The sequence below is a fragment of the Symphalangus syndactylus genome, chromosome 8 (genome assembly GCF_028878055.3).
Source record: "Symphalangus syndactylus isolate Jambi chromosome 8, NHGRI_mSymSyn1-v2.1_pri, whole genome shotgun sequence".
In the NCBI taxonomy this organism is placed as follows: domain Eukaryota; kingdom Metazoa; phylum Chordata; class Mammalia; order Primates; family Hylobatidae; genus Symphalangus; species Symphalangus syndactylus.
This window is the reverse complement of record NC_072430.2, coordinates 124,578,954-124,606,898: the sequence shown is the minus strand read 5'-3', so window position 1 is coordinate 124,606,898 and position 27,945 is coordinate 124,578,954.

The following is a 27,945-nucleotide window of genomic DNA, read 5'->3' as shown; positions in this document are numbered from 1 at the left end:
CACCATCTTCTTAACACTCTCTGAAATCCTTCCCTCTCGTGCATTGTCTGCCCCTCTCCTAAGCTCCCCAAGATGAAGGGCTGCCTGTCTCACACACGATAGTATCCCCCAATCCCTAACCCAAGGTCTGACACTCAAAATGCATGCAGTAAGTGCTTATCCGCTGAATGAAACACAGAATCCCACACTCCTATTCTTTTAGGTCATTTACCCTCACTAGGTTTCAAGGCTCCCAAAACTAAAAATAACCACGTTTGACTCAGCAGCAGGTGAATGTCCAGATTACTTTTAGTTTCTGGGTTAAGGAGGAAAACTGGGCCAGACCCAGGCAGAACAAACTACCCGGTGGTGCAACCTTGCTCGGGGAATGTTAAAGACCCTTGTGTAACAAATATTGATGAAGGCTGATTCTACTTTTCATTTTCCCAGGAGTCCCAACCTAAACATCCTACAATTTCTGGAAGTGTATGATTCTCTCCCACAAAACCATGAGCTATTTGGGAAGAAGAATTCTGCCTGGCTGCTCTTTTTTTTCCCCTAGAAATGAGAAGTGGATCAGGCAAGGTCCTGCATAAGAGTTTGATGAATGCTTGAGATTGGCCAGCAACGCAAGCCTCAGCACCAGAGTGTGGAATCGTAGAATGTTAGAACTGGAAAGGATTTCAGCAACATCTCAAACTGCTCTGTACAATATGTTAGCCACTAGCTACATGTGGCTATTTAAGAGTAAATCAAAATTAACTGAAATTAAGTGAAGTTGAAAGTCTTCAGATATACTAGCCACTTTTCTAGGACTCAAAAGCCACTGTCTAGAGGCTACTGCATGGGAAGGCACAGATATGAGAACATTTCCATCATGGCAGAAAGTCCCTTTGGATAGCACTGAAAGGATCTCATTTATTTTATTTTTTTTTTGATTTCCACATCTCTTCTTTTTTTTTTATATTTGGAAATTTTTTTTTTTTTTTATACTTTAGGTTTTAGGGTACATGTGCACAATGTGCAGGTTTGTTACATATGTATCCATGTGCCATGTTGATTTCCTGCACCCATTAACTCGTCATTTAGCATTAGGTGTATCTCCTAATGCTGTCCCTCCCCCCTTCCCCCACCACACAACAGTCTCCGGAGTGTGATGTTCCCCTTCCTGTGTCCATGAGTTCTCATTGTTCAATTCCCACCTATGAGTGAGAACATGCGGTGTTTGGTTTTTTGTCCTTGCGATAGTTTACTGAGAATGATGTTTTCCAGTTTCATCCATGTCCCTACAAAGGACACGAACTCATCATTTTTTATGGCTGCATAGTATTCCATGGTGTATATGTGCCACATTTTCTTAATCCAGTCTATTGTTGTTGGACATTTGGGTTGGTTCCAACTCTTTGCTATTGTGAATAGTGCCGCAATAAACATACATGTGCATGTGTCTTTATAGCAGCATGATTTATAGTCCTTTGGGTATATACCCAGTAATGGGATGGCTGGGTCAAATGGTATTTCTAGTTCTAGAAGGGATCTCATTTATAATGAAAGAATTGAGTTTCAGAGAAGGAAAGTAATTTCCCCTGAGTCACGCAGTGAGTGAGAAATGAAAACATGAGCTCTGGCTTAGGTTCTTACCTATGTCTCCCGGTTACTGCTCAGCATTTTTTAACCATTACACTGGATTCACAAACCGTGAGGGCCTTGCCTAGAAGAAGAGCCACATGTTGTCTTCTTTCAAGGCAGCATAACTCTGGATAGCTAGTAAGAAATCCTAGATGCACATGGCAGAAAACAAATGCTAGACACAGCAAGCAAATGACAGGAAACTGTAGCTTCCCACAGAAAGCTGAAGCACCAGAGATCTAAAGCAGGCTGCAATGTGGGCTGTCTTTTTTTTTTTTTTTTTTAAGCTTTTCAAAATTGTTTTCATTTCAATGTTGGAGGTTAATACCCAAGACGGACACTCTTTTTGAAGACTGCCTTTTGATTTTAATTTCTTAAAGTCTTCATTTTAACTCCCCTTTCTGTTTACATTATACCTATCCCACAAGTTTTCTTTCTTTCCAGGTAACTTGATCCTCAAAAATGTGCAGAATCCATTTATTCCCACTGCTTTTAATTAAACATCAACTCGTTCTTTCAACTGGGTCTTTTAGGATTTTACATTGTCTTTTCTAAATGTACGTGTTTTTCTCTGAAATTACATCCAATCAAGTTCTCAAAAATGTATTTCTTAATCTTTAAATAGCTGGGAGTGTGTTTCAGCAACAGCTCAAGAAAACCTACAAAAGGGAAGAAGTCGGCTCTATCCCTCTCTCCTGCATAGCAGCAGGGCTCATAATCCAAGTCAGGGTCTACACACATAGACCTCAGGGCATTTAACGTCCAACTGAGGCCTGTAAACCCCAGGGCACAGATTCCACATCTGAAAGAAGCCTACACATCTTGTCACAGAAACAGTGACAGTTTCTATCTGTTTTTATTAAAGTCACACAGGGAGAAGCAGGATCCAAGGAAACAAGCATTTGCTCTCGATGGCCCAGACTTCCAGCAGGAACATTTGCCACAAGCAGACACACCAACAAATGACGGCAAGCCGGGTCCCCAGAGTCACAATGTTCAACAGCGGGCCTGGAGGCTGCTGGGAGGACCTAAGAAGTGTGGGGAGCAGTACTCAAGCTCCCAAGGTTCTCAAGCTCCCAAATCCAATCATCCAATTAGGCTACAGACGTCTCCAGAATCTGCAGAGGAGGCCCTCCTGATGGACAAATGTAGTGGGGGGAGAGAGTATTTAGGAAAATTCCACTGATGAGTCATAATTTTTTCTGGTATGTCTCCTAGGGTTTCTGAAGATTTCATTATCCTCATAAGTGAAATTCTTAAAATTACTGAAAGAGGTGCTTATTGAAACCTATAGCTCTCCATCCCTTGGCAGGCTTTGATTTGAAACATTCAAAACACATCCAACAGCCTCTTCTTCCCTGAAGACAGGGGCTTTAATGTTTAAAAAAAAGAAGAAGAAAAGAAAAAAGCAGGTCTCCTTGTACCAGCCAGTTCCCTCCTCTTAAAGAAAAATGTTACCTAAAAATTAAGGTACTGAAGCCAAAATAGAGTAGCAACCTTTAAAATATACTGCCTGCTCTTTGTTCCTAATGAACAAAGAAACACAATTTCCATAACCTGAAGCCATGTGTGCACACAATTTCAGAGCCAGGACTGGAGTTGTAATCTAGGCCAACCTCTTTATACTGCAAATGAGGAAACTGAGGCCCAGAGAGCTTCAAGAATTTTAACAGCAAGCAGGTGCTGAGCCAATACTTGGGCCAGGTGTCCAGAGTCCAAATCTTTTTGAACAAAAGAAAAGGAAATCATTCTATTACAGAGTAAGGAGAGAGCCATTTAAAGGCGGAGCATTAACACAAGCTCCTTACCCTCCCCAGCTCAGTCACGGATCTGTACAATCAAGGGTCAGTTTCAGACAAAAATATAAAGTAATTAAAGAAGGAGCACAAAGGAAGGTAGTGGGGAGAGCATTCACCCTTTATATTCCATGACTGATAGAAATAAAAGACTCTGCCTACCTCAGAGGCAGTGGAAATGCAGAGGCCAGGCCCCACATCTTTCTCACTGGCCTCATCTTTTTGAATTGCCTTATTAGTCATGGAGAGTGTTTTGCTGTTTCTGTGTGCCCCAGTGTGTGTGCACCTTTGCTTCCCACATTCACGTCAAGGCTCCTCTTGGGAGGACTGCCCTCAGGACACTGGAGCACTTCCCACATGCAGGCAGCCAGGAGTTCCTGGGAATTTGCTTCTCCCCAGGAGGCCCTTGACCAGTGATGTGGAGGCACACACGCCCAGTTCCCTTGGACAACTCAGAGTGTAACTTACACCCCACAGTGCCTCTACCCATCAGAATAAAGTCACTTCTGGGACCTTTGGCCTGAGATTGCACTTGCTCATCTACATCCCCTTCTCTAAACTGGGAGCACTTCCTTAATAAGTCTTTTGCAGCAAATCCTCTCTTCAGCATCTACTTCTAAGAAATCAGACCTAGAACTTTCATCTCCCTTCTCCTCTTTGCAGCTGTCCTTGTGTTTGGGAGGTGCTGCCTAGCTAGGTCTTGCGAAAACAACTCTTCTCCAGAGGCTTAGGTACATAGTTGCTTTCTTGTACATTCCTTGGAATGCTTTTCTATCCAGGATTTTTCTGTGGTCGATTATTAATGTCTGCTGTGGTGTAGGAAGGAGCTGGGGAAGATGTATTAGCTCATACGTGAAGTATTTGCCATCCCTGGCCTAGAGGAAAGGATGCAAGAAGGTCTTTTTATTCTAGCCGTTAAGCCAGCCTCTAGCATGGCCCAAAGGAGTCCAGACTTTTCTAAGCAATCCACCTCACTAAGACCCCCAGGGTTTATTGTACAACCAGCAATTGTACATTGACCTGAAGTGATCAACTCTGTAGGTGCCCCCAGGAATTTGTGGCAGCTGTGGGCAGCTGATGGAAGATATGGTATGAGGAGTTCTGGGGCCTATCTCATCATGAGTACCAAGTGTTGGATTAAGGGGGCTGGAGAGTGGGCAAGGCAGGCCCCAGAAAAGCTACTTTGGTGCAGACAAACTCTGATAGTATCAGCTCACCTTGAAGGTGGGCAAACCTAAAGTTGAGCATACACTGTACAAGTATCAGAAGTTAGTGCCAATCTTAGAATGTGTTTGAACATCAAGCCGCAGGCAAATAGCAGAGCTGATATTGGGAGATGCTGAAGAGCATAGTCCATCAAGCAAGCTGGTGTCAGGAGTCTGGAAATAGAGGCCAAGTCCTGGAAGTCAGAGACATAGAACATGTTACCAGAATGACCCTGAGTCTTCCTCACTCAAGTCCCCTTTTCTTCCTCCCTCAGTTTTATTGAGTTATAACAGACATACTATAAAGTGCATAAACCTTACTTAAGTGAATGAGTGAATTTTTACATATTGAAGTAACATATCCATCAACCCCAGAAGGCTTCTCCTTACCCCTTCCTAGTCTACTCCCTTTGCCAGAGGTAAGAACATTTCTGCTTCTATCGCCATAAACTAGCTTTGCCTGCTCTCAGATGTCACATGAATGGAATGCTATAGGATAGATTCTTTTGTATCTATTTTCTTTTGCTGCATGTTACATCTGTGAGATGCATCTATGTTGTTGCAAGTATAAGTAGTATATAAGTAGTTCATTCTTTTGTGTTGTCAGGCACTATTCCACTGTATGATTATATTCAATTTACTTATCCACTTGGGGAGATCCCAGTGTCTTACTATCACAAATGAAACTGCTATGTACATTTTTGTACACGTATTTTGATGGACATGTGTGCCCCCTTTCCTTGGTGAAAGCTTTCAGAGTAGAATGACTGGGTCACAGGGGAGACAAATATTTACCTCTAGGTGGTGCTGTCAAGTAATTTTCGAAAGTAATTGTACCAATATACACTCCTACCACCTATGTATAAGAGTTCTACTTGACCCACAGCCTTGTCAACTCTTAGTATTATCAATCTTTTTTAACCCACTAGGGTAGTAGAATGTCACTGCGGCTTTAATTCACATTTCTTATCTAGGGTTCCCAAAAGTTGGCCATCTCTTCCATGGCATCCTAAAGTTTCTACTTTACCTGACACATAGACAGTCACTCTGATCTCATGAGCTACCCCTGGCACTTAGAAACACAGTTAGCTCAGGACAGAGGCAGATAAGGAATGTGATAAACAGATCTTACCATAGAACCTTAAGGAAACTGATGGCCACTGGACTCTGACACATCACTGACTTCAGCAGACAGAGACTCTCTGTCCCAGAGTCTCTCCCGCTGAGGTGAAACTTCTAGATGCTTCTCCAGATCAAACTCCTACCAAGTGTTCATCTCACCCAGCAGAGCTGAGGAAGCCAAACTGCCAAGTGAGCTTGAAGAAGGGAGACTGTGAAGATGGCATGACACAGAAAACAATGCCCAGAGCATAGAGTATGCAGATCTATGTAAATCAAATACAAAAGCCAGAATGCAAGGCTTCAAGTGATAACGCTCTCCAGCTGTCCTAAAGGCTGTCTCCATTCTGGAGAACACCAGGGTGCGCTGGGGAACCAGCAGGCAGCATAGTTCAGCAAGAAGGGTATGGTTTTCCTCTTTCCTTTAATCTGGGAGCATGAGTTCACTAAGTCCCTAAGGATCCATAAAATATGAACGTCTGTTTTTTTTTTTAACTGGTTGTCCATTTGTGTTCAAGTAAATGAAGCACAGCTTCTTCCAGTTAGTCTGCAGCTTGAGTCAGATGGCAGGAGAATGTCACCATCTGAGACACCTGCTGCAGGCCTAGGAAGGGGCGCAGTGGCTCTCCTGAGAATCTGGGATGGTGACCCAAGTATTTAACTCAGAATCAGTAGCCTGACTTGTGTCCCTAAGTGCCACTTATGACCTTGGGCAAGTAACTTCCTCTCTGTGAGCCTCATTTTTCTCATCTGTAGCATGAGCAGATTAGACTAGGATCAACTTTCTAAGGTCTCTAGATTTCTCTGAGCCTGTGATTCCAGGTAAGACCCCTTCAATCTAAATGCTGATCAGAGTGAGTCACTCTGCCAAAGCACCAGTGAATCCATTCCCACGTAGAGCAGTTAGAGCTGCGCAAGTTCCTGCCACACGTTCAAGATGATAGAAAGCCCAACCCAGATTCTGTGCTGTATCATTGAGCATTAAGACACAACAAGGGCTCTGTTGCGGCCTAATAATGCATGCCTGGCTGATTTATGAAGCATCCGACTTAGAAGCGCATTCTTCGGTAACGCCTTGTAATTTAGGCAGCACTCCATGAAAAACACAGGTAGTGCAGGCGGTTGTGCTCAGATCCGGTTACCTCCCACAACTTCCAACTTCCCTGCCCCTGTGCTGCCATCCTTCATCTCCCCTTCCACCGTGTTCAGAAGCTTGGCTGCCCCTGCCTTGATCACACCTTTTTGCACAGCCAGTTCTCCCCAGTCTGTGGCGCCCCCTATTGGCTCTGGGATTTTGTCAGATGCTCCAGCTCTGCATCACCAACTTCTAAGCTGAGCAATGGGAGCTAATGTCACTGTTGCTGTAACTCGTGAAATCTTAGCAATGAGGCCAGGCAGAAGACAAACACTACCAGAGAAACAGAGACATGATCCTCCACCACAACCCGTCTCCCACCCAGCCTAATTTTCTCCGTAGCACTTATCTCTACCGATGTTTATATTTATTTTTACTAATTTTGTTGTCTGTCTTCCCCTTTGGACTTAAAGTCCAATGATAGCAAGGCCTTTGTTTTGTTCTTTATGGGATTCCAGCACCTAGAGAGTTGACTGCCATTAAGGAGGCACTCGGTAATAATTGCCGAAGGAATCATTTATTCATTCAATAAATAAAGATGTCAGGTGGTAGCAATGGCTATCGAGCAAACTATAGCAGAGTAAAGGGGATGGGGTGCTAAGAAAATGAGAAGGTTGCTATTTCTGATAAGGTGGTCAGGGTGGGCTCTCTGCTAATGATACTTAAGCAGAAACCTGAAGAAGTAAGAAAATGAGCCACTCAGAGATAAAGGGAGAAAATGTTTGAGATTGAACAGCTGATACAAAGGCCAAGCAAAGCCTTGTCATGTTTACAGAGGCCAGTGGGCTGAAGCAGAGGGCAAAAGCAGAAGGCAATAAGGCCATGTGGTGTCAGGGCCACATCACCTAGAGAGGAGGTCAGCAAATCACGGCCTGTGGGCCAAATCTAACCTATCACCCACTTTTATAAGTACAGTTTTGTTGGGACACAGCCATGCTTATTTGTTCACATGTTGTGGCTGCTTTCCTGCTGCAGCCGAGCTGAGTAGTTGCCACAGACGCCAATGGTCCACAAAGCCAAAAGTATTTACCATCTGCCCCTTTGCCAAAAAAAAAAAAATGCCAGCCCCTCCCTTGATCACTGTAGGCCACTGTGAGGACTTCAGCTTTTTCTCTAAAGAGCATGAGACACCATTAGAGGAGTGACATGAGCAGACTCACAATTTAGGAGGATTGGGATGGCTGCTGAGCAAAGAATAAATTGGAGGGGTGGAAGCAGGGAAATCAATTAGGAGGTAAAAAATGAAGGTGGTTGGGACTGGAAATGTAATCAGATTAGAAGATGCACAAATTCTAGCCATTCTCACAGCCTGGGGTGAGCAGGGTGTGTTTTGCCCTAATAGATTTTGGCCCTAAGCATCTGGGTTTATGGGAGGGAGTTGGGGAGTCATCAAACTGAAAGTAGGATGACTTTCATCCAAAACTGAAAGTAGGCAGTTTTTTCCAAGGCAGGAAAGAAGCCACAGCAATGGTGCTAAAGGTCACAACGAGCTAACACCCTTTTCCAGTGATCTCCTTCTGCCTGCATAGTCTGGGCTTGGGCTGGGGTCCAGACAAGACTCTGGTTCACTTCCTCGTACCTTTGGTGCCTCATGGCTTCCCTTACTAAGGCAGACACTCAAATGATTTGAGGGGACTTGGGTACAGGCCCAGACAGAGGCGTGGGCCAGTGCATGGAGTGACAACACTGATGAAAGATTCTAGAAGTCAAAAGGAGGTGACAACACAGACCAAAGATCATAGAAGTCAAAAGGAAGAGAAAAGGAGGTGGTGCCAACAGGAGATGCTCAAAAAGAAAGTGTAAGAGGTTCTCACATTCTGACAATCAGCCCATGAACTACCAAGACCAGGGATGGGGTTTCACTTCCCACCATTGCCCTCTGCACACCACACACTCAGGCTGCCCTGTAGATGAGACACGTTTTCCCTGTCAGCTCTGTTCTTGATGTTCTTTTAGCCAGACTTCCAACACACACAGTTATTTGAGAAGGGCTCGGTGAGATCATGAGGAAGTCTAAGAAGTCTCAAGAGAAAGGGAATACAAGAGGAGTTTGCGAGTCTCAGAGCCCTACACTTAAACTTCATAACTATAACTTATTAGCTGTGTGACCCAGGGCAAGTTATTCAACCTCTTTGTCCCTCAATTCCATCACTTGGTAAACAAAGGGGATGAGACAGTAGAGTTGTTATGAGGATTGCAAATAATGGATAAGAAGCCCCTGGCCCATATCAGCAGCTATTATTGATGAGACAAAATTATAGAAGGAGTAAGCTTCATTTATCAGATGTGTAATCCTGAGAAAAGTAAATAGCCTTTCCCAGCTTCATAGTTTCCCTGTCTTTAAAATGAAGACGATATCACCTTTACCCTAGAGTCTGGGGATTCAATTCACTCAGAGAAAACTGCAGATTTAAAACACTTAGTGGAGTGTTAGCACAGAACAGACACTCCAGGCAGCCCAGACACCTTTGTTATTTGTGAAAGGTCCTCTGAAGTCAAGACCTTCATCAAGAGGGTAGGAGGGAGACTGACAGAGCAAGCAAGAGACCTCAGGTCCACAACAGGCCAAGGCCAGAAATGATCAAAGGCCAAGGGACAAGGACTGGTAGAGGTGTAAGGGTGCCCACCCAACACAGAGCAGCCATGCCCAGTTGAATCCACGTCAACCCAGGACATGAATGGGCTTCGGTTCTGAATGGGTCTTTCCTTCCCCTGCAAGATCCAGGGTTGTGGGGTGGTAGAGAACAAAGGAGCTGTGGTAGATGACCAGGAATCCCTGGGAGGAAGAGGGAGAAATTCTCCTTCCTTGTTTGCTCCTACTTCAGGCTTCCTCACACCACTGACAGGTAAGGGTTGGCAAGCCCTGGGCATTGCAAGGACAACACACAGCAGGTGTCTGTGAATTCAAAAGTATTAAGGAATCTGAAGACTAGGAAGGATATGTAAGGTCACCTGGGATTGCAGCAGCACAGTGAACAAATCTTTTACTCTCTCTGAGCCTGTTTCTTCGTCTGTAAAATGGGAATAAATGGTCCCTGTCTGTTTCATAAGTTTAAATAGTTATGACATTTAGCTATGGTTTGAGAAAAAGGAACTAAGTAATCAAGACCATCTCCATTCAATCCATTACAAGTTCCATCTCAGAGACAGGAAGATGGAAAAGGAAAGAGAAGGGAATGTGTTTAGATGCCTCCCAAACTCCCGACCAGCCACAGAGTCAGTGCAACAGCCCAGATTGCCGACCCCAACTCTAGGCAGCAGACCTGGCTTCCCCATCGTCAAAGGGTGCCTATTAGAGTAGGAGGCTGTGTTGGGACCCTGAACTGCCCTGACGCATCCTAAAAGAGCAGTTTAGTTGGACCTAGTGGGTGCTCTAAGGAGATGTGAGAGGAGACAGCATATAGCTGATGAAGGACACACAGCAATGAGCAAGGCAGGAGTTACGAGAAGGTTCAGTCTTCCTGCCTCTGGCCCTCACTGCCAATACCTTGCCAATATCTGAACCCCAAATGGGCCTGAAATTGCCAGAGTCTGCTGAGCCCCTAACGCCTTAGAGGACTTATCTAATCGTCCACCATAACATGCTTACGGACCACATAACGAGAGCTCCAAAAGGGCCTGCTGTGTTAAAGGAGTGAAGGAATGAATGACAAAATGAACACTAAATTTTCAAATGCTTATGTTTGATTTCTACTAATCTCAACTAATACCCGTGTCATGAAAATGACACTCTGGGGCTGGGCGCTGTGGCTCATGCCTGTAATCCCAGCACTTTGGGAAGTTGAAGCAGGCAGACCACTTGAGCCCAGGAGTTTGAGACCAGCCTTTGTTTTTGGTAGAAACCCCATCTCTACCAAAAGCAAACAAACAAAAAGTTACCCCGGTGTGGTGGCAAGCACCTGTAGTCCCAGCTACTCAGGAGGCTGAGGTGGGAGGATCACTTGATCCTGGGAGGCAGAGGTTGCATTGAGTAAAGATTGTGCCACTGCACTCCTGCCTGGGTGACAGAGCAAGACCTTGTCTCAAAAAAAAATTAAATTAAAATTAAAAATAGAAATGAGAATGATACTTTGTGCCATCTGAATTGTAGACTAGAAAGTCCCAAAGGACAGATGTCACCTGGGATCAACCCAACCTCTTCTCTTCTCCATAGAATGACAGTGGCAACGGCTTCTGAGTTTACTTCACAAGTAATTGAGAGAGTCAAATAAGCAGGGGCATGAACATGCTTTAAATGTAATAGGATGTACAAGGACCTGAAGTTTTCAGAAGCTTCCATGGACCCATTTGAGGTCAAAGGTAAGAACATCACATGTTGGGGTAAAAGGAGGGAGCTTTGATTCTCCAAGCCAGCAAGGCCTTGAATGGTACACAGCCTGCTCACATGCATTCCTCTCCAGAACTTCATCTCTTAGGCTAAGGATGGGAGTGTCACAGGAATAGATACAGCAGCAACAGCAGCAGCAGCAGAAAAAAAAGAAAGTTATATTTAATGAGAGCTTACTATATGTAGGGCTCCATGCTAAATGCCCCTCATCATTATCTCATTAAGTCTCCAAAACATCAGTTTCCAATGCGAGTGGTAATTAGATTATGATTTAGTAAATATTCATTCCCACCTCCCTCCATAGTAGGAATGCATTTCCTGCTCTGTAGGAAATGGAACTTGTAGATGTAGAACTTGGCTATGTATCTTGCTTTGGCCAATGGAATGGCAGAAGTGACAGTATATGAATTCTAAGCTGAAGAAGCATTGCAGGTTCCCTCTCACCCATCTGGAAGCTTCAGAACTCCACCTGAAAAGCCAGCTCCAGCAGCCACTGCTCCAGCTGGGGCCCCAGAGCAACCCACATAGAGCAGACCCAAAACTTGGGTTCAAGATTCATGCTTCTGTGATCTGAGAAAGTTTGCCTCAGTTGACCAACAGCCCTGTCAGTGAGAAATAAATGCTTCCTGTTGGACACCACTGAGATTTTGTGTTTGTTTATTATGTAGCAATAGTAGATACTATTAATTAATAAGTTTATAGGTGGGGAAACCAAGGCTCAGAGAGTCTGGGTAACTTACCTAAGGTCAGCTAGCATATCAATGGAAGAACTAGGGCAGAACCCAGTTCTTCTAGATCCTAAAGACTGGGTTCTGCCTCCTACTTGTTGTCCAAGGAGGTGTGTTTTGTGTCAAGCTGTGTGCAGAGAATAGCCAGAGCAATTAAAAGTAAACAAGATAGCCCAGGGCCTAGCCAGCAAGATACTGAGAGTGAAGCCAGAGCAGCTCTCTCCTTGCTCTCCTTGTACAGACGTTTGTCCCTCTGCACCCTGGAGCCCTGCCCATACCAACTGTCCTTCTCTAAGTCTAGGTCCAAGGCCATGAGGGTGATCCACAGAAACCCCCCAAAGCCAGGAGCAAGCTCAGAGCTCCCTACCATGTGGTGGGAACCCCTGCTGATACTCTACCCCCCACCCACCAAACCTCACCCCAGCAGAACTATTTCATGAGACCCCAGTAGACTCCTAATTTTCAGACTGAGGTGGTAAATAATTACTTGAACATTCTCAAACCAAATTTTTAAAGTGTAGGGGGAAAGAGATGATCTAATCCAGCCACATTTCTGCTTTCAGGGAATATATTTGTCCTTAATCAGAATGACTTCTTGTGTACAAAGTGACATTTTTAATTCCCCAATATGTATCCTGCTCCTCCCCAGTTCACTCAGAGGTACACAGTTCTTTCCTAAGGCATACTAAGATATCCTCATCTCAGTCAGAGCTTTTTCTCTCAAGCAATGTAAAATTAGTGAGGAAACGAACAAAGCGGTTGTTCACTAAATGAAATTCCTCAAAGGGCACAGAAACCCAAGGAATTCATAGGACAAGTTATTCAGAACACTAATAAAACTCTGAACCATAAGGTGAACTGCAATTATGAAAAAAGGCCCAGCCTGACACACACATGGGGAACACCAGGGCTTCCTACTCTGCTGGGCTTCTCCTCCCTGCCCGACTCATAATTCCTTACGGCTCCTGATAACTCTTTAACCCAAGACATCAGCAACACACTAGACTCTTGGAAACCCCCCATATCACCCAGTTATCAAGTTTGGCTGCATGTAATGGAAAACCCACTTAACAGTGATATGGATAGAATGGAGATTATTTTTCCTCATGACACTAGAAGTCCAGAGACAGATGGTTTCCTGGCATTGGTTTGGTAGCTGAGTGCCTCAGGGCAAGGTCTCTGCAGTTCTGTTGGCCTTTCCTGCATGGTCACAAGATGACTGCTCCAGTTCCAGAAATTTCACAGGCATTCCAAGCAGGAGGGAAGAGAATTGGGCCAGAAAGAGGAAGGAAATATGTCTATATTCAAAGAGCAAAATTTTCCCAGACATCCTCAGCAGACTTCTCATTACATGCCATTGGCCAGAACTGTTGTCATGTCCCACCAAGCTGCAGGGAAGCTGGGAAATGGAATTTTGCAGGTGAGCACTGTATTAGTCTGTTCTCACGCTGCTAATACAGACATACCCGAGACTGGGTAATTTATAAAGAAAAGAATTTTAATGGACTCACAGTTCCACGTGGCTGGGGAGGCCTCACAATCATGTTGGAGGCGAGGAGGAGCCAAGTCATGTCTTACATAGCAGCAGACAAGAGAGAGCTCATGCAGGGGAACTCCCCTTTATAAAACCATCAGATCTCATGAGACTTATTCACTATCATGAGAACAGCACAGGAAAGATCTGTCTACATGATTCAATGACCTCCCACCGGTCCCTCACATGACATATGGGGATTGTGGGAGCTACAATTCAAGATAAGATTTGGATGGGGACACAGCCAAACCATATCAAGCACATTGGTGATTCCAATAACTTCACACTTAAGAAAAAAGCTGTGACAGGTTATTCTGAGGGGGCTAGAAGTCACTGAGAAACTAACCTACCAAATTTTCCAAGTTGGCATGAGCCTTGGTTTTGTCATCCAGATCCAGTTTGAGGGACAGTTTCAAATTCATCCCATTCTCTGTGTTAATCATGGCCTCATTTTCTTCTTCACTGTAGGGCATTATTTCCCAGATACTAAAGAGGTGTAGGTGGATAGAAGACAATTAATGCAAAGCAGCACTTTTGAGCATCCAGACTTTGCTGTTGACGTGAAGTTCAGAAGGAAAGGAGGCCCCGGGATTTTCCTTTTAAGATGACAACAGTTGTTTCTAATAGCAAATGACTTTCATGTCTGGAATAAGCCACTGATAGAATTAACCAAATGAGACTGACAAATATGAAAGTCTAAGGATATGACCCTAGCATCTGTTGGAAAAAGGTAATCAGACAAATTAGGGTCCCCATAGTAAAGGATTTTTTCTGGATTATCTGGAGGAGGTTTTTAGAAACCAAGCAAATTGCCTTGGTACAGCTGCCCTACAAACCCTGCCCCGCTGCCTCATTAATGCTTAGATGCAGCAGGATAAGGATTTCAAAATGCAAAGGACTGTAAATAGATTATGACTAACGCAACCAAGAAAAGGAGGTGCAGCTGACTGCACAAAGTGCAGAGGTGGTAATTCACAGTGAGCGCCAACATCGCTTACTGCTGAATAGGAAGACCAGCATTAGGATAGCAATGCCACTAGGAGGAAGAAAAGAGGTCATGTCAATTCTGTGCATACCTGTCTTCTCTCCTAGAAGACAGTTTCGCTGACAGAAGATATAGATGTTTGTTACACCCCCAATAAAATGAATTTACAGAGAATTCTTTAGTGAATGTTAATTCCCCTACGAAGACCGAATTTCTACATTTTTTATGAACTCTGGAAAGGATAATGCCTGATAGACTCGCTCTGTTCCACAAGGGCTGAGACAGAGTTGCCCAAAGGTAATGCAATGGGCCTTCTTCTTTGTTGATGGAAAGGAATCTAAGATAAGGCTGCACTTGTGTCTGTGCACACACTCAACTCAGCCACACAGGCATTTTCTATTTGGTGGCTTATTTCTAGGGGAGGGACAGGGTTGGTTTTTGGTTTTGAGGTCCTAACTTTCCTATTTTGTCTGTCAGTTTCTCTACTGCCCATATTAGTTAGTGTGCAATTTAGATAGAACATGATTCCAAACAAAGGTAAACAAGCAGGATACATTCATTTCCTGGGGCTGCTCTAACAAAGTACCACAAACCAGGTGGCTTCAAACAACAGAAATTTATTCTCTCACAGTTCCAAAGGCTAGAAGTCCGAAACCAAGGCACAGCCACATTCTCTTTGCAGGATCTAGGGAAGAATTCTTTCTAGCCTGTACGTCGTTTCTGATGATTTTCAACAATCCTTGGCATTTTGTAGCAGAATAATTCCAGTCTCTGCCTCTGTCTTCATATGGCTGTGTCTGAATACAGACACAGAGACACACTGGATTTAGAGCTCACCCTAATTCCGCATGACCTCATCTTAACTTGATTATATGTACAAAGATCCTATTTCTAAATTAGGTGAATTTGCAAATACTGGTGGTTAGGACTTCGGTATATCTTTGGGGGAGAGGGATACAATTCAATCCACAATACAGGATAATCCAAAACTTTACAAAAAAATTTTTTAATTCTATGAGTTAACTTTATTTCCTGCTCCCTTCAGGAGAGGATAAAGATATCGTAAGCTGACACAGTAACTCCCTAAAATCCTACTCGTCACTTTAATATGATCAAACACACCAATCCTAAAGGCAGCAAAATGCTCTGGAAATAAACTCAGGTTGGACACATAAGACCTGATGTGTAAGTATCATCTTTGTTACTAGCTAAGTATGAAGTCTGAGTAAGTCACTTCACCTCTATGAGACTTTAATTGTTAAACCTAAAAGGTGGGGCTTGGACTAGATCAGTGTTTCTTCAAGTATGAGATATATACCATTCATTGTAGACCAGGTGGTTGTACTCAAAATCAGCACTAAAGAAATTGTACTGATAAATTTTATGCTGTGAAATGCCTGGAACAAATCTTAGTCTAGGGTCTAAGTTAACTCTGAATGAATAACAAACCACCCTGACCAGGTGCAGTAACACATGCCTGTAGTCGCAGCTACTTGGGAGGCTGAGGCAAGAGGATCACTTGCACCCCAGGAGTTTGAGACCAGCCTGGGCAACATAGCAAGACCCTGTCTCAAACAAACAAATTTTAAAAACAAAACAAAACAAAAACTCACTCAAGCAAAGAAAATACAAACCACCCTGAAATGTTTTAGTGGCACAACAATAATTTATTAGTGCTCTCATGTCTATGGGATTATTGGTTCCACTGACATGAGCCAGGATCAGCTGTTCTTGGCTGAGCTCACTTTTGCAGCTGGAGGATTCACAAGGGGTAACTAGCTAGTCACATGTCTGGTCACTGGTTGCCTGTTGGCTGGAGTGATGGGGTGATTGGATCATGTGTCTCTCATCATCCAGCAGGCTAGCCTGGGCTTGTTCATGTGCTGGTCAAAGGTTCCAAGAACAGCAGGAGAAGAAAAGTCCCAGTGTGCAAGCACTTTTCAAGTCACTGCTAACATGACATTTGCTATTGCCCATTGGTCAAAGCTAGTCACATGGCCAAGAATGAACTCAGTGTGGAAAGAGACTGCCCAACGTTGTGGATAAACAGCAACATAAACAGATTCAGAGACAATGATTCACCACTGGCTTACTATGTCTTTTACATCTTTCCAGCACTTACTAATCTCCCTTGTTAGCAAACAAAAAACAAAACTCAGGTTCAGAAAATCAGAATCTAGTATGAATTTAATAGCATTATTTTATTTCAGAATATTTATTTTATGGTTTTCTTATATTCATATCAATTGTTTTATTCATTTATAGCAGTAATACAAAATTTCCTTAATAAATACATGATTTTTTTCAAGTGAGTTATTTTCAAGAAGATAATATCACTGGCATATATATTGCAAAATTGTGATACAAAATGATGGAAATTTGGAAAAGACTGGGCCAGATGGATGCCCAAGGTCCCCACACCTCCCCCTGTAATCCTGAAAGTGGAAAACAGGCCATGTCTCCACGTAAGTTGCAAGTGTTGGTCTAACATGACCAACATGTCACTGGTCATTAAAATAGTTTCACTGCTATTAAAGAAGCTGGCTTTTCACAGAGCTCAAAGCAATAAATTGAATAGTAAAAATCAACTGGCTGAGACCCATTCTAATCAAATTGTGCAGGTGACCATGAAGCACCTACTTATTTGCCCACCATCCCACACAGACCCATGGTGATACTGACGTGCCGGCATAATTCAGTCATGCAGCTAAGTGTAATAGGTTGAACACATTCATTGGTCCCTTCATAGCTGACACTGAAAAGCCATACACTGAGTGACTGCCGTCACCCAAAGCAGCAGTCCCCAACCTTTTTAGCACTAGGGACTGGTTTCATGGAAGACTATTTTTCCATGGACAGGGTGGGTGTGGCTTCAGGATGAAACTGTCCCACCTCAGATCATCAAGCATTATAGTTTTATTCTCATAAGGAGCACACAACCTAGATCCTGTGCATGTGCAGTTCACAATAGGGTTTGTGCCCCTGTGAGAATATAATGCCACCACTGACAGGAGGCGGAACTCAGGTAGTAATGCTAGTTGGCCTGCCGCTCACCTCCTGCTGTGCAGCCCAGTTCCTAACAGGCCACGGACTGGTACCAGTCCATGGCCTGGGGTTTGGGGCCCCTAATCTAAAGAGTTTCCAGAAGTTTGCTTGGCAGTAGCCTTTGGGCTCTGTTTGCAAACCACTCAAGAAAATCAATTTTACTACTTTGTGTGTCTTTTTTTTTTTTTTTTTTAATACTCCTTTTGATCTCACACTTTACTCATAGAATTGGCTGTACATGATTTTTGGTAAACTTCTAAAAAGCACAAAGTTTGATCACCACTGGATCTTAGACTCTGAATGCACTCCCATAAAAGGAGTAATAGGGAAGTTTGAGCCATGATATTGGAAATAACTTGGGAATAACACATAGATTTCTGAGGTGATAATTTAAAGGAAACAACATCCCTTTGGAAATTTCTGTATGCTCACTTAGAACAAATCCAGCTCATTGCCATGCCCATTCGCAAATATATGCATCAAATCAGATCTACAAATCACCCATACGTACACCACACATATATTCTACCTTAAGAATAGTATCTATTGCTTCCCAGATGTTTTGGTAGAAGAGAAACCTACTTAAGAGATTAAGTACCTGACCCAGGCTAGGGAAAGCAAAAGAGAAACCTCTTCTTAGAGATAGAATTCTAATCCTCAGAACACAAAGTACCATCTCATGTGGTCCAAGTAGATACATCCTAGTAAGATGCACTTCATATGCAGCACAGCAGCATTTTAAAGATATCTTTAAAATGCACATCTTATATATGTAGTCAGTTCATAAATCCTACATACAGGCTCAGTCCCATTTTTCTTTCTTCAATGTTTAGATTCATTGATAGTCATCAGTTTCTCCCTTCTGTGTATAATCAAGAGTTATACTTGGAGAATATGACATTAATTCAATATTATCAGTGATTGATTGTCCCTTCCTATATATAAAAGAAAACAACCACAAAAATCTAAGCTAAACACCAGCTGCTCTAGCTTAGCCCTAAGACAATAAAATTACTACTATTGTTTCATGCTGGCTGGGCAAGGTGGCTCACACCTGTAATCCCAGCACTTTGAGGGGTCAAGGCAGAACATTGCTTGAGTCCAGGAGTTTAAAACCAGCTAAACATTGGGTACTCATGAACATAAAGATGGCAAAAATAGCTGTGCATGGTGGCTTACACTTACAATTGCAGCACTTTGGGAGGCCAAGGCAGGTGGATCACTTGAGGCCAGGAGCTTGAGACCAGCCTAAGCAACATGACAAAACCCTATCTCTACAAAAAATTAAAACATAGCAAGACTCTAGCTCTACAAAAAAAGTTTTATAAAAAATTAGCCAGGTGTAGTGGCACATGCCTCTAGTTCTATCCAGTCAGGAAACTGAGACAGGAGGATCTCTTAAGCCCAGGAGTTAGAGGCTGCAGTGAACTATAATCATGCCACTGCACTCCAGTCTGGGTGACACAGCAGGACCCTGTCTCTAGAAAAATTAAAATTAAAAAACTAAATTAAAAGGTAAATATAATATAGCATGCAGTCCTAAGAAATTAAAAGTTGAGAAAACAAAGTAGTAAGTGCCTTTATGTTAAGTCAACAAAGTACTCAGATAACCCCAAATCGACAGATCTAACCCAGGACAGTCAAACTGAAAAGTGTCAGGACTGAGATCTGGTTTTACCCTTGTATACAAGTTAATAATTTAGCTGGTTACTGTTTCATGGGTGCTAGCAGAAGGCAAGAGATTCCTGGGTCAGAGACAAAAGGCGTTATTACTCGTAGCACAACAAGAAGCATGAGCATCAGCGTGTGTATCAGTTCTCCTTGCCCCCAAATCTTATTGGAGCAATATTGTGGGCCCAGATGGATGCTCTGCACACAGTAGGCTCGCAGCACAGATGAGGAGCACTGAGCTTAGGGAACATGTTGTTTTATAGTAAGCAGTAAACAACCCTGTTTCCTGTCCCAAATAGAGACATTACAATATTTCTCAATCTGCTCATAGTAAACACAATCCTAGCAAATGGCCAGGTAAAGAATGGTCAAAGCTTTGCATTGTTAGCATAGCCAGCAAAAACTACAGGGATGCTCAGAGCCCATGGCAGATTGCCTCTTGCAACAATAAGTAGTCTCTGATTGTTAAGAGAGCTGGCTGTTTGTAGTAAGGACAAGCCTATAGCAGTTATAGCTATCCTGAGACATAACATGCCATCTGTCTATCTTTATGAAGAATCTAAACTCAGAGCATGCGTATGTGTGTGCTCTTACTTTTCCCAGATGTATTTCTGTAAAACATATTTGTAAATCAAGTCATAGTTTAAATATTCTAAGAGAGAATCCTGTAAGCGAATTCTTTTATAATGGAGATACTCATCCCCTAATTCATAATTCACAATTTATATATTTGTGGGGTTATAAATATTGGGTTTTCTTAAAGCAATCTATACCCATACTAGTGCAACCCTGCCATTTATAATGAGTTGTGGTAAATTATTAAAAGGAAACATTTCAAGCATGTTTCATTTGACCACACCTGTAAAATAGTCATAGACCAAATGGATCCCATTCCAACTTTAAAACTATTCCAGTTTTCTTTAAAACTTCCCCATAACTATTTTTATATTCCTCAATTCCTGGGTTAAGCCAGATGCTTTGGATGGATGATCTTATCTGCTGCAATTCAAACCCAGTATAGTAAAGTAATCTCCCTATACACAATCTTCTAGGCACAAATTAGAAGGGCTGTCATTAAAAAGCTTTAGAATTTGTATTCTTTTTCTGTCTCATTTTCCTACATAATTCTTGACCTAGATTTCCTCTCTGCAAAGACTCACTCCCCACACCAAAAATATGCTGTTTTCTTACTGATAGGAATTTGGAAATTCCATCATTATTGCTCAACATGGCAAAACTACAGGGCATATCAGGAATAAAAATGTCTGCTTTTCTCTTGAGTAGCTTATATTTCATAAACATGTGAACCATAGTAGCAGTGAAATCAGGTCAAAGTGACATAAAATATCATTTCCCTGCCATACAAGAAAAACAAAACACTAATAATAAGAAAGAGAATTTGTAGCACCTGCCAATGCTTTTTAATAGTCCTCCAGGAATCCACAGAACAGAGTGAAGAACATAGAAGGTGCAAAACAAAATTTGTTGAAAATAAGAAGGTAGCTAGGCATGGTGGTTCACGTCTATAAACAGCATTTTGGGAGGCTGAGGCAGGAGGATCACTTGAGCCCAGGAGTTGGAGATTAGCCTGAGCAACATAGAGAGACCCCATCCCTATACAAAATTAAAATATAAAAATAAAATAAATTTAAATACATATATATATATATATCCCACTCAGTATAATCTAATACCAAGTCTTATATTGGTATAACACTTTCTGACTTATACGGTATTTTCACACGTACACTTTCATCAGATGCTCACCACAACCCAAGAAGGAAGGGTAGGCAAAATACTTGGGTCAAAAATAGAGAACATACTGCATGTTCTCACTTATAAGTGACAGCTAAATATTGAGTACTCATGAACATAAAGATAGCAACAACGATAGCCGGGTGCAGTGGCTCACACCTGGAATCCCAGCACTTTTTGAAGCTGAGGTGGGCAGATCACTTGAGGCCAAGACTTTGAGACCAGCCTGGCCAACATGGCAAAATCCCGTTTCTACTAAAAATACAAAAGTTAGCTGAGCGTAGTGGCGCACGCCTGTAATCCCAACTACTCAGGTGTCTGAGGCGTGACAATTGCTTGAACCCTGGAGGAGGAGGTTGCAGTGAGTCAAAATTCCACCACTGCGATCCAGCCTAGGCAACAGAGTGAGACTGTCTAAAAAAAAATTAAAAAATTTTAAAAGGAATGGCAACAATAGATACTGGGGATTAATAGAGTGGGAATAGGAAGAGGGGAAAGGGCTGAGAAACTAACTACTGGGTACTATGCTCACCACCTGGGTGATGGGATCGATCATATCAGCATCACGCAGTATACCCATGTGACAAAACTGTACCCCTTGAATCTAAAAAAAAAATTTTTTTTTTTTATTAAGACTGAGTCTCACTCTGTCGCCCAGGCTGGAGTGCAGTGGCACAGTCTCAGCTCACTGCAACCTCTGCCTCCCAGGTTCAAGTGATTCTCCTGCCTCAGCCTCCCAAGTAGCTGGGATTACAGGCGCCCACCACCACACCTGGCTAATTTTTTTGTATTTTTAGTAGAGACAGGGTTTCATCATGTTGGCCAGGCTGGTCTCGAACTCCTGACCTTGTGACCTGCCCTCCTCGGCCTCCCAAAGTGCTGGGATTACGGGCGTGAGCCACCGCGCCTGGCCAGCATTTTAAAAAATAGGTACAAAAACTGATTTTCTTTCAAAGGACATAAACCAACAAACTGATCCCCCTGAGTCCTTTGTTCTTTCCAACGCCTTGACTCCATGCTTGGTCACTGGAAAGTGGCAGGCAATTGTTATTACCATCTACATCCAGAGATGGGACCAAATGACAATACACAGTTCACTCTCTTCTCTACAGGGAGCATAAAGATGACCACTGAGTTGGCTAACATCAAAGGAGAAATAAGAGAGTCAAATTTGTAGCCGCACATCTTTCTTGAGCAGGACTCAAGAAGCTTTAATCTGCCCCATTGCTCATTGCTTCTTCTGTAAGGTTTTAGAACCACCAAGCTAATGGCTTTGCTTCAAGGTTTGATCTGATATTTTCTCTCAACAACCTAATTTGTTGTCTCTTGTGATGACATTTTGATTCCATGTTTAGTGCTTAGAACTGTCTAATTTTCTTACCTATCTAGATTTCCAGGAAAATTGTTGCAACCTTGGGTCTGAGTTTATGGTAAGTAACATGCTCTTTAAACAGCCTCTGGTTATTGTGCCTGGTTTTCTCTACTTTGCCACCTTATTTTTTTCTCTTCTTGAGCCCACTTCCTCATTCTTAAAAACTCCTATTTTAGTGGTATTGTGGTTGTCTTTAGAAAAACTTGGAGATACATATTGAAGGCTCTGTGGATGTAACAATGTGACATCTAGGATTCAATTTAAAGTAATCTGATAGTAGTCTCAGTTTGGGGGTGGATGAAGCAAGATGGTACACGATAGGCCATTTGCTGTGGCAGATTGCTACACAATTATGTAAAAGCAGCCATAGACTACATGTATAAGAATGAGTGTGACTGTGTTCCAATAAAACTTGTTTTATGGATATCAATTTTTTTAATTGAGATACAGTCTCACTCTGTCGCCCAGGTGGAGTGCAGTGGCACCATCTCAGCTCACAGCAACCTCTGCCTCCTGGGTTCAAGCAATTCTCCCGCCTCAGCCTCCCAAGTAGCTGGGATTACAGGCATGCACCACCAGGCCCAGATAATTTTTTGTATTTTTAGTAGAGATGGGGTTTCACCATGTTGGCCAGGCTGGTCTCGAACTCCTGACCTCAGGTGATCCACCCGCCTTGGCCTCCCAAACTGCTGGGATTACAGGCGTGAGCCACCAGGCCAGGCCCTCTTTCTTTTTTTTTTTTTTTTTAAAGACAGGGTCTTGCTCTGTCACACAGGCTAGAGTGCAGTGGCATGAACACAGCTCACTGCAGCTGCAAACTCCTGGGCTCAAGCCATCCTCCTACCTCAGCCTTCAGAATAGCTGAGACCACGGGTGTGCGCCACCACACCTGGCTAATTTTATTTTTTAATTTTTGTAGAAACGGAGTCTCACCACGTTGCCCAGGCTGGTCTTGAACTCCCGGGGCTCAAGCGATCCTCCTGCTTCAGCCTCCCAAAGTGCTGCGATTACAGATGTGAGCCACTGCGCCTGGCTAAAAACAATTCTTAGCTCACAGGCTGTACAAAAATAGGTGGCAATGGCCAGGCACGGTGGCTCACGCTTGTAATCCCAGCACTTTAGGAGGCCGAGGCGGGCGGATCACGAGGTCAGGAGATCGAGACCACGGTGAAACCCCGTCTCTACTAAAAATACAAAAAATTAGCCGGGCGTGGTGGCGGGCACCTGTAGTCCCTGCTACTCGGAGAGGCTGAGGCAGGAGAAAGGCATGAACCCGGGAGGCGGAGCTTGCAGTGAGCCGAGATTGCGCCACTGCACTCCAGCCTGGGAGACAGAGCAAGACTTTGTCTCAAAAAAAAAAAAAAAAAAATAGATGGCAAGCTGGATTTGACCCTGGAGCCATAGTATGCTGACTCCTGATCTAGCTATATATTCTCCACCCTCACCCTCCCTAGCTATTTCCTCAAGAAGGCCCCACACCCTTGTTCCCTGTAATAGTTCTCTATTTCTTCTGTACAAATTACCCAGAATTTGGTGGATTAAAACAACATAAGTTTAATCTCTTACAATCCTAGTGGTCAGAAGTCAAATAGGAGTTTTATAGGGCTAAAAATCAAGGTGCCTGTAGATAATGATTCTTCCCGGAAACTCCTGGGAAAAATCTGTTCCTTGCTTCTTCCAACTTCCAGAGGCTACAGGTATTTATGGCTGCGTTACTCCAACTTCTGCTTCTGTCCTCACATCTCCTATGACTGACTCTCCTGCTTCCCTCTCTTTTACTTATAAAGACCCTTGTGATTACATTGGGCCCACTGGATAACGCAAAATAATCTGTGCATGTAAAAATCCATAATTTAATCACATCTGCAAAATCTCATTTGCCATGTAAAGTAATACATTCACAAGTTCCTGGGATTGGGACGTCTTAGACATCTACGGAAGGCAGGGTATTGTTCAGCCAACTACACTCCTATTTCGATTTTCACAGTGTCAGTGCACACAAAAGAAGGTGGCCCCACTTAGCATGCAGAGACCTTATGTTCACACAGAAGGTGATTTCCCTTCTCTCCTTACCGCCTCCAATAAGAGGCCCCTTCTCCCCACAGAGCAAGGGGAAAGCTGAAATCAATATTTCCTCTAATCTCATCCTGTGAATTATGACCATTAAACAAGACACTGCTCCAGTAAGTGTAGTAGCTCCTAAATCTTTGAAAACTCTCTCAATTCTAATACAAAAATTAGCCAGCTGTGGTGGCATGCACCTGTGGTCCCAGCTACTCAGGAGGCTGAGGCGGGAGGATCACTTGAGCTCCAGTTAGGGCTGCAGTAAGCCATGATCATGCCACTGCACTCCAGCCTAGGCAACAGAGCAAGACACCGCCTGAAAAAATTAAACAAAAAAATACTAGAAAATTCTCTCAATTCTGGCCTTGTTTTCCTCTGAGTTATTTTTAAAGCTACACAAATTCTTCTCAAGGGCACGCCAGAAATTTGCTTTCAGCTTCTTATCTATGCACAGCGCAGACAATTGCATTGTACCTAAGAGAATTAATGTGATTTAATTATATTATATTTGGGGGTAGTTTAATACCAAACTTCTTTTGTATGAGGAATTATTTCTGGGTGAAGTTAAACTCATTTATTATACTCATTCTTTATTCATTAAACTCATTAAGATCAGTGGGATTTGCTTATAAATAACTATGCTACTGATTTGAAACATAGCAGATAAGTGAGGATATTCTAAGAGTACGAGAGCATGATGCCTCTTAGTCATTTTCTTGGGAATTCATGTATTGGGATTCTATGTGTAGCACTCTTGCAAGACTAAATATATAACATTTAAAGGTTCTGTCTTGTCTTACAAGGGGAAGATGGACAATAAATAGACTATTGTCTTTCTCAGGAATCTGTTAAAAGGTGCTAAAGCCAGGGCCAACACGTGATTATATACGATATTCGCTGCACAGAGTTATCCCCCAAAAAGGAAAGTGAGGCTGAAATCTGACCCATGCTCTGCTACCAAACCGTCCATCCTGGGACAGCACTATCAAAAGGAAGGGAACCTTTCTTAAATCATACGAAGTTACTGTGTCATTGTATGCCTACAAGCCTAGGCAGCCCCACTCATAAGGTGTGCCCTTTTCTACTTTGCAAAGTCACCCCATGGACTAGCACAGGCCTTGGCTAAAATCCACTTGGGCTACCTTAAGCAAAAAAGGGAAAATTATTGCAAGATTATAAGTATTTTCTTGAAACCCAAGAGCAAGAGGTATAGTAGATATCACGTAAGATTAGAACAAAAAAACCAGCGTTAGTAGAGGGAGGCAATAACCAAACAAATCAATATTTACTGGTATATGTAGTCCTTACAACAACCTTGTGATATGAGAATAATCTCATTCCATAGATGCAGTCCCAGCTGGTAAGTGACAGAACGTTCCAATCTAGGTGCACCTATTGACAATGTCCTTGGCTGTCCACTATTTGACACAGCCTCTCTTGCCCTGGACATGCAGTTGGTGTTTCTTAGTCCGTTTGTGTTGCCATGACAAAGTATCTGAGACTGGGTAATTTATAAAGAATGGAAATTTATTTCTTATAATTCTGGAGGCTGGGAAGTCTAAGATGAGGGCATTTGGGGGCTGGTGAAGGCCTGGTCTCAACTTTCAAGATGGTGAGCCTTGTTGCTGTGTCTGTAGGGCACAAATGCTGTGTCCTCACATGGCAGAAGAGGGGAAAAGGAAGAAGCCTAAGCTAGTTCCTTCCAGCCCTTTCACAAAGCACTAATCCTTTCACGACAGCAAAGCCCTCTCTCATGACTTAATCATTTCCCAAAAGGCTCCATCTCTTAAAACTACCACATTGGGGATTGTTTTAACACAGGAACTTGTGGGGACCCATGCAGACCACTGCAGTGCTCTAAGAGATACCCTACGGTATTTCCTGTACTTTTTCTTGCAGGAACAAAGGAGAAATCCACTTCCCCCTTGACATTAAGCATATACATGTGATTTGCTTTAGCCATGGACCTAAGAAGCTGCATGTGTCATATCCAGTTAGAAGCCTGTAAGAGCCAGTGTGTGATCTTCCCTTCTCTCCTTCCACCATGGTGACCAGAGGCATTCCAGGGAGTGGTGACTCTCTCAGCCTGCATCCCTGAGAGAGGACAATGCAGAGTCCTCAGCCGACCTAAATTTGTAACTCGAATCAAAAAGAAACTCTAACTGATTTAAGCTAAGATTTGGGCTTGTTTGTTTCTCAAGCATAACTTAGACTATCCTGGCTGATACAGCTGTTAAGGGCCTTCTCTCTATGTCTAGCAGCTGGTAAATCTTCTCACCCAGTGAGCCACACAGTGAGCCCTTTTACTACTTGCCCGTATCCTGCCCATCTTTTACAGGGCAGCTAAAATCTCTGCTGCTCAAAAGGCTTTCCTTAACCCCCACAGCTGGCATTATTCCTTACTATTAGTAATTATAATCATACTCATTATCAACATCATATAAATTAGAACTCAACCCCATCACACATAACATATATTTCATCATGTGCTGTTTTAACTTGTTTCTTTCTTTGGGAGATGTCTTAACTCTCCAACTAAATGAAACAATGAAACAGCCTTTTGTGGGCAGCAGTCGTATTATATATTTCTGCAGCCTCCAGCAGAGTGGCCAGAACGTTGGCAGGTAGAGAATAGAGACCCAATAAATAGCTATGTCATCAAACTGTCCCAGAAAAGTAACACAGGACAAAAGGAACAGCAATTCTAATCATTCTGTGCCCTGCATAGCTAGGCAGATTTGAACAGCGGAGCACTCTTCCACGTGGAGCGAAAGAGTTAAAATTTAGTACACTATATTCTGAGACAGCTAACATCTTTGGAGGTTATATTTCTCATTAATATAAAAGAGTTAATTATATATCTTGGAAATTCTATTCACACCAAATCTTCCTTTAGGGTTAAGTCATGCATGATCCATTTATATTCAGGCATTAGCCTTGACAGTGTCTTGTTCTGTAGGGCTGTCTTATGCGCCTGCCCCAAAGATCCATGGGGGCTTTAGGAAGCTGTTCTCAGAGTAGAACATTTTGCTGAGAAGATGACCTACACTGCAAAATACTGTATATAACCAAAGGCAGGGCATAAATATTTTATAGCATAGAGTCCATGAAAACACATCTTCATTTCTGTAATGTGCTATCTCAGGACATATCACTGGGGGAACAGGACTTGCCTGAAAGATTCAACAGCTCCAATTTGCCATAGCTCATTAGAATGCCCTAGAGAACAAGCACAGCAAATAATTCTAGATCCCTGCTGCTCGTGGGGTAGTTAATGTGGACTGACCGCACAAAAACCACCTCGTGCTTGCAAAGCACATTCAACAATGAATCAGACAATGTAGGCTGGGAGGAGCCTCCAAGACATCCTTTTCCTGTACTTGCAGAAAGGAGGCCCAGAGAGATTATATGAATTCTCTAAAGTAACACAGTGAATTGGGGTTAGACTCACTGTTAGTTCTTCCTTTTTTCTGACATAACCACAAAGTAAAAACCTGTGGGTAAAGCAAGAATAGTAAACTCATCCACTGATTTAGACACATTCTGGACTTTGAAGTCAAGTATCACGTTACCATTGTGGCTTTCAGTAAGTGGTGCTGTG